Source organism: Cimex lectularius, unplaced genomic scaffold (assembly GCF_000648675.2).
Source record: "Cimex lectularius strain Harlan isolate CLEC.00 unplaced genomic scaffold, Clec_2.1 scaffold433, whole genome shotgun sequence".
NCBI lineage: Eukaryota > Metazoa > Arthropoda > Insecta > Hemiptera > Cimicidae > Cimex > Cimex lectularius.
In genome coordinates, this window is record NW_019394164.1 from 1 (window position 1) to 11,022 (window position 11,022).

Below are 11,022 nucleotides of genomic sequence, written 5' to 3' on the forward strand. Positions count from 1 at the left end.
CCTCTTCATTGCCATGGTGTCCTTTATGTCCTGGTATCCAAATAAAGGTTACCTTGTTCTCAAACCTGGAAGAGATCCTATTGATAAGATCTATACTTTCCTCCACCAGTCTAGAAGTTGACAAATCTTTTTGTAATGACCTAAGACTAGCCTGACTGTCAGAAAAAAATTCTAACATCTTTTCCCTTAATTTAATTTTCCATAAGTGTTCTACAACACACATTAATGGCCCAGATTTCCGCCTGAAAGACGGAGGTGTTATTGCCAAGAGAGGAGATGCTGATTCCTAATTTAGGTATGTAGATTCCGGCATCACTCCGACTACCTTTGATAAGTGAACCATCATCCTAAATCCTAATCAGCATTTCTTTAAAATACAATAAAAGCCTTAATCCTCAAATATCCTTGCCTTACTCTTGCGATAGACTTCTTCCCGCCACTCCGTCTGTTTCAACTTAAACATTGTACAGTTTTGACAATAAAGTTTCTTCTTTTTTAAAAGTCTTCTTCGAGAGATTACTTAATGTGCATTACAATGTTCAATTTTACAGTCGATCAATTTCCACATTTTCAATATGGACACCACGTTACAGTTTTATATATGTAAAAATTACGGAAGATACTGTAAAAATGCCTATCAACTCTTCATAATTTTTACCTTTCTTTGATAATTCGAATATAACTTGATAAAGGAAATTATTTTTGTGGTCCCCTTCGGTTTCGAATTATGAATAGTCGACTGTGCTCAGTTTCAAGAAATTACAATGTTTACAAATGAGCTTTGCGAGTTTAAAAAAATGTTAATTTCTTTTTAAATTATATTTTATAAGAATATTTGTTTGCTGCTAATTATATTTTTGATTTTTGTTTCATTCAATCGTCCAGCAGGAAATATTAATAAAATCACACTTTTCTTAATTGTTATGTGAACGAAATGTCGAACTGTTAAACGTTCTTCGTTTAATTTTTCATTTTTTTAAATTACAATATATTATCAGTGATAATAATAAACAAGAATATTTGTTTCTATATTTACATTAATCTGATGTATTTCCCAGATACAAGTTTTTATCTCGATTTTTAATATTTGCACTCACAGCTTTCAAGTACAATTATATTATTTGACTATAATTCTGCACAATCCCAAACAATGAAATTAAACAGTTTTAATAATCTGATTAATGGGGTTTTGGACTATGGTTTAAATCATTCTATAAAGCTAATAAGTATATTATTTTATTCCATTTTAAGGATTAATCACTTTCCTACCACATTAATTAATAAACTGACACAAGGGTTTTTATCAAAGCCTACGTAGAGTTTCTACAGTGGTAGATTTAAATAATGAGGGTCACATTTCCGTTCCCCCTCACCATCTATATTTAATACCCTTACGTACATTCCGGGCATATCTAATAAATTGAAGAGTACTTCGAGCATCATTCCATTAATGTTAGGACTGTTTTCACTTATGAAATCTGAAAGAAAAAAATAGACATCAAACCATGACCGAAAAGATTCAGTTTTAAACTTATCACATGTAATTTAGGAAGTCGAATTTAATATGCACATATATGCCAGGAATTTGTGACATGCATTTTCAACTTTTTTTTTCAGTTATCAGACCTCTTCGGCTGCCTGTATAATTAAACGCCTCCCCGTCTTTCGAATTCCGATTATGTTTCATACATACCGGTTTTGATTGAAGACAAGTGTTCGGTAACAGTTAATAAAGCATTGTCACAACTGGGAATCATATCACCTAAATTATTAGCTAATAACATATTCGGTACCGAATTGCAACGCGAAAAAACAGCAACATCAATGTATTACATATATGTGTGGTGTTTAGTGACCGTTACTTGATGATTATTTGGAGATCGTGAGATGCGTTCTGGTGTGACTAGGTTTTAGAAAAACATTTTTTTATCGTGCCAAAGTTTCGATGTTTATTGAGATCATCTTCAGGGCTGCTTTCCGTGTAGATGTGTCATTCTTGTCTGTCATGTTGAGCTGAGGGTCAATGTCTTACAGGCACATCTACACGGAAAGCAAACACTATAGCCCTGATGATCTCAATAAAGATCGAAACGTTGGCACGATAAACAAAATGTTTTTCTAAAACCTAGTCACACCAGACAGCATCTCCGACCTCCAAATAAGATTGCATACGTACATTCCAAAATTCAAAAGTTTCTTCAGGAACAAAAACCCGTTTATGAGGCGATAATACTAGTAATAAATTATGAAAGTGGCGGAATATAATCCTTGGAGGAAAAGAAAAAACATTGCTTATTCAGTGTCCTAGCAACCATACTTGCACAAAATAATGTCCCATTAGTAATCGCATCATATGGAATTGCAATAACTCTTTTGGATGGTTGTCGAACAGCAAATTTAGCACTTAAATTACCCTTGAATAAAACTGTTAAACATCAACTCGCAACATTTCAAACACCTCTAGAATAATAATAAGTGTTTTATTGTAAGCACATAGTAAAAAACAATGTTTACAATACAATTAATTAAGGTTTTTGGTTGAGATGAAAAAAATTAATGGCACGAGCGGGATTCGAACCCATGATCTTCGGCTAGATACGCCGCTGCTCTACCACTTGAGCTATCGTGACCTCGATCCGCTCGGACATCAACTTCCTATCTCAACCCCACCTTATGAGTTTTCCCTCCTTTTTGCCATATTTCGTGCTCGTGCCATTAACTTTTTTTCATCTCAACTAAAAACCTTAATTAATTGTAATGTATTAATTGGATAGCGGACCACGAAATTAGTGAATGAATGATCTAAAAATGAAGTACACTTCATTAAAGCTCTCCGTGGCCATTTCATTTGTCGTCGAGAATCCAATCCGATTACACGACATTTGAAATATGGCAAAAAGGAGGGAAAACTCATAAGGTGGGGTTGAGATAGAAAGTTCATGTCAGAGTGGATCGAGGTCACGATAGCTCAGGTGGTAGAGCAGCGGCGTATCTAGCCGAAGATCGTGGGTTCGAATCCTGCTCGTGCCATTAACTTTTTTTCATCTCAACTAAAAACCTTAATTAATTGTAATGCATTAATTGGTCAAGCGGACCACGAAATTATTGAATGGATGTTTACAATGTCAAAGTTACATTTTGTTTGTTCAAATAAGTTCATGTTTTATTTATACATTTTTTTAATTTTATTTACATTTTTTAAATTTTATTTATACATTTTTTTAAATTTATTTATACATTTTTTTAAATTTATTTATTTATACATTTTTCAACACACCCTCGTATTGTTGTATCCGGTACAGTGGGTTCTCTAATATAACTCCTTTTATTTCCGCTATAAACAAGCGGGGTGCCATATCTCTTACGCTCTTTTTTAACAAACCACACATTTTTAGGCCAATGTAATCTGGACATCTTTGTGCACCCGTTTTAAGGTATTTCATTAGTACTGGGCAATCCTCATGTCTGGTGTTAATTCCAGATCTTATTCTCTCGTCGGAAATGGTGTTAATTCCAGATCTTATTCTCTCGACGGAAAATTTTGTATATTAATTTTTACATATTTAAGTACGGTAAACACAAAGAGGCCAGGTACAGTCATCACATTAAGTTCCTTGAAAAGAGGTTTAGCATGTTCCCTCGACTTCTTTTTANGAGCAGCGGCGTATCTAGCCGAAGATCGTGGGTTCGAATCCTGCTCGTGCCATTAACTTTTTTTCATCTCAACTAAAAACCTTAATTAATTGTAATGCATTAATTGGTCAAGCGGACCACGAAATTATTGAATGGATGTTTACAATGTCAAAGTTACATTTTGTTTGTTCAAATAAGTTCATGTTTTATTTATACATTTTTTTAATTTTATTTACATTTTTTAAATTTTATTTATACATTTTTTTAAATTTATTTATACATTTTTTTAAATTTATTTATTTATACATTTTTCAACACACCCTCGTATTGTTGTATCCGGTACAGTGGGTTCTCTAATATAACTCCTTTTATTTCCGCTATAAACAAGCGGGGTGCCATATCTCTTACGCTCTTTTTTAACAAACCACACATTTTTAGGCCAATGTAATCTGGACATCTTTGTGCACCCGTTTTAAGGTATTTCATTAGTACTGGGCAATCCTCATGTCTGGTGTTAATTCCAGATCTTATTCTCTCGTCGGAAATGGTGTTAATTCCAGATCTTATTCTCTCGACGGAAAATTTTGTATATTAATTTTTACATATTTAAGTACGGTAAACACAAAGAGGCCAGGTACAGTCATCACATTAAGTTCCTTGAAAAGAGGTTTAGCATGTTCCCTCCAATTCTTTTTAAAAATTATTCTGAGAGCCTTCTTTTGGAGTCTCAAAAGACAGTCTAGCGACGAGGTTGAGCCCCAGATGCCGACACCATACACAAGACCCTGAAAAAGCCCCAGGTACACCCTGCGCAAGATGATAACATCTATGATATCCCTCAGTTTGTAAAGGAGAAAATATTGATAGAACAATGCAAAGATGACTAGTGTGCATGTGCTATTTTAATGTTGAATTCAAACAAAAGCCAAGGAACTTAAATGTATCACTGTTATCACAGTAATTTTAGGTCTCTCTTAAATGTTAAAAATTTTTTGTTTATTAGGGTTTAAAGCTAAAAAATTGACATAGAAATACTCGTTTATCACAGATAGTTTACTTTCTAAAGACAGTCTATCACAGTTGGACAAAAAACTGGAGTCATCAGCGAGTTGATGTACACAGATATTATCACAGACAGAGTCACCGTAAAATTTCAAATCATTAACATACACAATAAATATTACAGGTCCCAAGACAGACCCTTGAGGCACACCTATATCACATTTGGAAATTTGAGATCTATTACCATTAACTTCAACCAATTGATTCCTGTCGCTTAAAATATTTTTATAAAATCAAGGCATTTACCACGTACTCCAAAATACGCTAGATTCCCTAGTAGAACATGTTGAACAGTGTCAAACGCCCTACTAAGATCGCACATAGTCATATTTAAGGTAACACCCTCTTCAAAAGCATTATAAATACGCTTAGTAAGACTGCGCATAAGGTCTGTAATCGAGATACCTTGCTGGAAACCAAATTGAGCAGGAGATATAATTTTGTGCTTCAAAAAGTATTTATTAAGTCTGGTTTTAAAAGCAGTTTCAAAGATTTTTGAAAATACAGGAGTAATGCTTTTGTTTTATTCCCATTTTTATATACAGGTATACTCTACCTATTTTTAAAGCATCGGGGAATTTCCCCTCACAAAAGGCTAGATTGATCAGATGAGAAATCACGTGGGAAAGGTGGGGACCAGCGTACTTCAAAATTCTCGCGGACATCCAATAAAAATCTGTGAAGTCTGACATTTTGTTAGAATTAATGATTCCGTCAACTTCAAGAGGGGTGACTGGATCGAGAAACATTGAAAAACTTGGTTTGTGAGCTTTGTTTAAAAATTTGTGAAAAGTAACCCCCAACTTAGGATTTGCACTAACAAGTTGTTTAGGGCAATTCAAGAAAGTGTCATTAAAAAAATCTGGCTCGATGTTTATCTTTGAGTACCTTATTGTATTCATTTCCTTTTTCACAAGATCCCAGCATGCTTTATTAATGTTAGCTGATCCACCTATAACCATATCATTGTATCTTTTTTATACATTTTGATCTCATTCCTATATTCACTTCTAGCCTTTTTAATTTTTACATTTAGCGTAGCATTATTTTTTATATTTCTAACGTCAAGCAATAAGTACAACCTGTCCCTGAGAGTTTTAAGATTATTATTCAAGTTTTAAAAAAAAAGTTTCGGTTTAGAACTCATAGTGTTATTATATTTTACAACTGTGAGGGGAAAACAATCTTCAAAAATGGCTGTTATGGCACGCCAAAAAATTTCATAAACATTTGCAAAATTATCCGAGTTTAAAACACTATTCCAATTAAAATTCTTTATTATGGCTATGAACAAGTCAGTTAGTTCACTGTTTTGAATGTTTCTTTTATAAAATTTAGTAATAGTTGTCTCCCAGGAGGCATATCAGTTCAACTCTATACCATAGTGGTCAGTGCTGAAGCATGTGATCCGGTCACCACGGCAAACACTTGGGTCTATACTAAAAAATATCTTGTCAATACAGCGGGTACTGGCAACTCTAGTACTCTCCAACACCGCTGGCTTGAGGCCGAAAATATCAAGCACCATATTTAATTCTTTCACTGTATTACTATAATGGTCATTTATGTCAATGTTAATATCACCCATAATAATTAAATTTTTATATTTAACACAATTAATTAAGGTTTTTAGTTGAGATGAAAAAAAGTTAATGGCAAAAGGGGGATTCGAACCCACGACCTTCGGCTAGATACTCCGCTGCTCTACCACCTGAGCCATCGTGACCTCGATCCACTCGGACATCAACTCCCCATCTCAACCCCACCTTATGAGTTTTCCCTCCTTTTGACATTTTTCAAATGTCGTGTAATCGGTTTGGATTCTCGACGACAATTGAAAAGGCGACGGAGAGCTTTAGTGAAGTGTACTTCATTTTTAGATCATTAATTCACTAATTTCGTGGTCCGCTTGACCAATTAATATAAGACAATTAATTAAGGTTTTTAGTTGAGATGAAAAAAAGGTTAATGGCACGAGAGGGATTCGAACCCACGACCTTCGGCTAGATACGCCGCTGCTCTACCGCCTGAGCTATCGTGACCTCGATCCTCTCGGACATCAACTCCCCATCTCAACCCCACCTTATGAGTTTTCCCTCCTTTTGCCATTTTTCAATTCCCTCTCGTGCCATTAACTTTTTTTCATCTCAACTAAAAACCTTAATTAATTGTCTTATATTAATTGGTCAAGCGCACTACGAAATTAGTGAATTTATATTTAACGTTGACCTGATTTACCACATGGAAGATTTTGTCCACAAAATATGCTTCAGGGCATTTTTCTGTACGATAAATAGATACGATAACACATGATAATATTTGAACAAAAGTACCACACAATTCCACTTGTCCTTCATCAGATAAGCTCTTGATGTCGTCAATCGGTGTGGATTCAATATCACTCCTTATGAATATAGCAGTCCCTCCGTGCGCTATGTTGGGTCGGCAATAAGCAGAACCCACTGTATACCCTGGGGTTGTCAACATCTGTAATTTTGAATCGCAGTTTACCCAATGTTCGGAAACAGCAATTTCAACCACGTCTTCACGTGAAGAATTTGCAATGTAGTCCTCGAGCTCGTTTGTCTTGTTTTGTAAACTCCGAATGTTTACATGACAGAACTTAATTGGGACAGTCAGTGACGCTCCCTGTTGACGAAGGAATAAAAAACGTCTTAGAGTAATGTTTTTGGGCCACTTAGTAACTTCAAATAGCGTTTCCCGTTGATCGTAGTCTACTCCAATCCGAAAACTGGCGTTTCGACCCTTAGATTCAAGCTTTGTGACGGAAGCGTCGACAGATGGAATATTTACCTTTGTTTCGTAGACGCCGGCGGGAGTAAGTATTGGATATCTACCCTCCAGGTCCGTCGCTACCGGGGATAGTTGCCGGCTGTTGCGTAAAGGATTTGATGGATAAAAAATAGTTTAATAATTCGTTTGATAATTAAATTTATTAATTCACAATTTATGATATAAATACGGAAACTAGAATCTGGCCAGAGAAGAAACAAAGTTAACGAGAAGAAATATAGCTATATAGAGAGAGATAAGTTGATATACAGAATGACAATGTTGAGAAGAAAATGACTAAGGACGTTCGTACGCCTTGTTGTCAACTCACGACAGGGAAGATCAAACGAGAAGTTGGTGCTTATCTGGGGGCTTGAGATTGGAGTCTTGGGAGCCACTCGCCGGACGACGTCAAAGGTGCGTTAGTTCGTACCCGTCGAAGACCAGGGAGAGACTCACTGAAGACAGCTGTTGTACGTTCGTACGTACAGGTCGAAAACCAGGCAGTGACTCACTCTTTTTACGACGTCTTGCTGAAAATTGACCTGTTTCTCCCTCCAGCATCTTGATCCATACAAATTTTCCTTTTCAAGATGATAAATTTAAGATAACAAATGACGATTTCTTAATTAACTATTAATAAATAAAAATGTTTACACTGGCGTAAACAGCCTTAATAAACTTCTGTACATCCTCAACCGAAGCGTCGCCCTTAAGTTTGCCGACATTAATCCATGCTTTCTTGACACCTTGTAAGTCATTTTTATCACAATCTTTTGTTGACAACTTTATGCCTAACAGTTTCCGATGTTTGCGTTTTTTGTTTTCTCACAACTTCTGTCCATTTTTCGTTTACTGGAGGAACTACATCCTCCTCAGAAGATTCACAATACGTACAGATATGCTATACCATTTCAAACGTTTGCAATTTCCAATTAAATTGGCTTTTGCAATAACTGTAAAGAAATAACAAGTTCACTCATTACAATCATGTCGATTGAATTTGGAGTAGCCATGTTTTTCTCATAGACAATTATACGTTGCATGCTCCCGTGTATGGAAATCAATCGATTGGTCTGTATACGGGTCAAATGGAATCATCAAAAAATTGTATATTTAAGAGCATTGCAGTGAATTTAAAACGTAATACTACTGTAATTACAATTTATGTAATCAAAACACAAAAATAACAACGTAGATGTAAATATCTAATTTTAAATCTAGAATGTTGTGGTATTTTTAACTAAAACACCATTTATTTTTATGCCACATATTTTTTAATTGCTATTGCTTTTCGGACTCATTCATTGGTCCCTCTTCAGAGCTGCAATATTTTATTGCAATAAATTTACACATCTTTTTATCAAAAACAGTAAAAAATCTTTCTTTATGCACTTACCTCACTATTTAGATAAAATGGAACTCATCTCAAAATTCCCTCAAAAAATCGAGGAACTAAGCACCATTTAAATTATTTTCAAAGAAATAAGGGCCAATAAATTTAATTCCAAGAAGTTCACATCTACGAGTCCCGAAGTCCCTGGACAAGATGTGAGTGCTTAAAATTGTAAGTACAGAGCCCGACTTTCCAAAAGGCGAAATTAAATATTAAAGGATACATTTTTAGAATTAATGGACAAAGCGGTTGAAGTAATGAATCAAGAAAAGGACCAAGAAAACTCTCAAAATTTTAACGAATCCCCAAGAATTAATTAATAAAGACATAAGACATATTTCGGAAAACAAGACCGATATAGATATCCCGGCTTCAAGAAGAAAATCATTTAAAACCAACGCAGAAGCACAAGCAGTTATTTAGAAGATGATCACAAGGGAATTCAGTTTATTCCAAAATTCGATAGTGATTCCTATTTTGAATCCGACAAGGTAAAATCAAAACTAACCGAAGAAAAATATATCCGTGCCGGTAAATTACACAAGCCCGTGGTACAAAAAATTAATACACTTCCTACATTGGCTCTAAATCATCCTGAATCAACCATTGTATCCCCTGATATGTCACTACAAAACCTTATGCTCAGAAATATTGTTTATAATTGTAAAAAATTTATATGGTTGGAATCTCAAATTATCCATCGCGCGGCAATAAACAAGAACATTTCTTTTAAGAATTTGAGGGACTCATTTTTTAGATTCCATATTCCTCTCAACAAATAATGGAATTAAAGGAAAAATAGGGGGACCGCGGTAGCCGAGTCGTTAGCATGAGAGACTCTCACGCCGCGGTCGTGGGTTCGATTCCCACCGTCGCCTCTGGCCATTTTTTCCCGATAACCCCCAATTTGAACAACATATATAAGAATTCGTCATGGCTAACATGCAAAGATCTTAAGGCCAATAAAAAAAAAATAAAATAAAATATAAAAAAAAGGCAAAATACTTGCTACGGGCACAATCACATCAAGAATCCTTACGTTGTTACTTTGACTCCCAAATTAATGACGCTAAAAATTTCGGGGACGCTTCAGAAAAGGAAATAATTAATCATAATAAAAATTAAAAATCATATTAGAACGTGTGAATCCTAAGTTTCTCAATCTGAGGGGCATAATTTTTTTTTGCCTTGTGCAACCGCACATCAGCGATGCCGTCAATCCGGGATGGCTAGAAGCGGCTTATCTTCGAATGAATCCGATTCAGATTATGAACGCTTTCTAGTATCTAATCGGCGAAAAGATTGTCACAACAGGCGAACGATACACTCGGAAGGCTTGAATCCCGAGGAAAATCCTAATTTTCAACGAAAAGTTAAGTTTGTTTAAACGATCCAGTTCGTGTAAGTACAAAACTTGTCCGAATTGGGCCGCTAATTTATCAATTTCCAGATCAGAATATTATGAAAATTCTTGTGTTGTCAAGAGCGTGAGAATAGGAAAGTCGTAAACAATTTTGACAGGAATACAAATCCTTTTGACAATAACATAACATGGAACCGAAACAATAGATCCACACACACAGAATTAACTGTCCATCACCCTGGATTATATACAAACAACCTATCTACTATAATTCCAATCCGTACACAAAATTTAAAAAAACATTCAGGTTTCCGAGAGCACTATGACACCCAAAAGCCCAATCCACAACATCTTGATACTTTTCACGAATATAGGAAAACACAAGATTTATCCAAATCTCGATTTTACTCACGAAGATTCCACCCGGAGGCCATTAACCAAAATTATGAACAGAGAAAAAGAAATTCTTGCCCAAGAAATGACAATTATTTCAATCAGATTAAATCAAAACGATTTAGAATGGAAGAGGACATTTCAAAACCTTATTATTCAAAAAACGGGAACGGTGTAATGCGGCCAAATTGGAGATAAATAATTCATCTAAAACTATTAAGTCAGAAACAAAGAATTATAGGGCATTAAACAACAAAACAATTAAATATATTGTCAACAAAATTAATAATTGAACAGAAATATTTACGGGGTATCATTCCTGTGTAGATATACGGGACCGCGGTAGCCGAATGGTTAACATGAGAGACTCTCACGCCGCGGT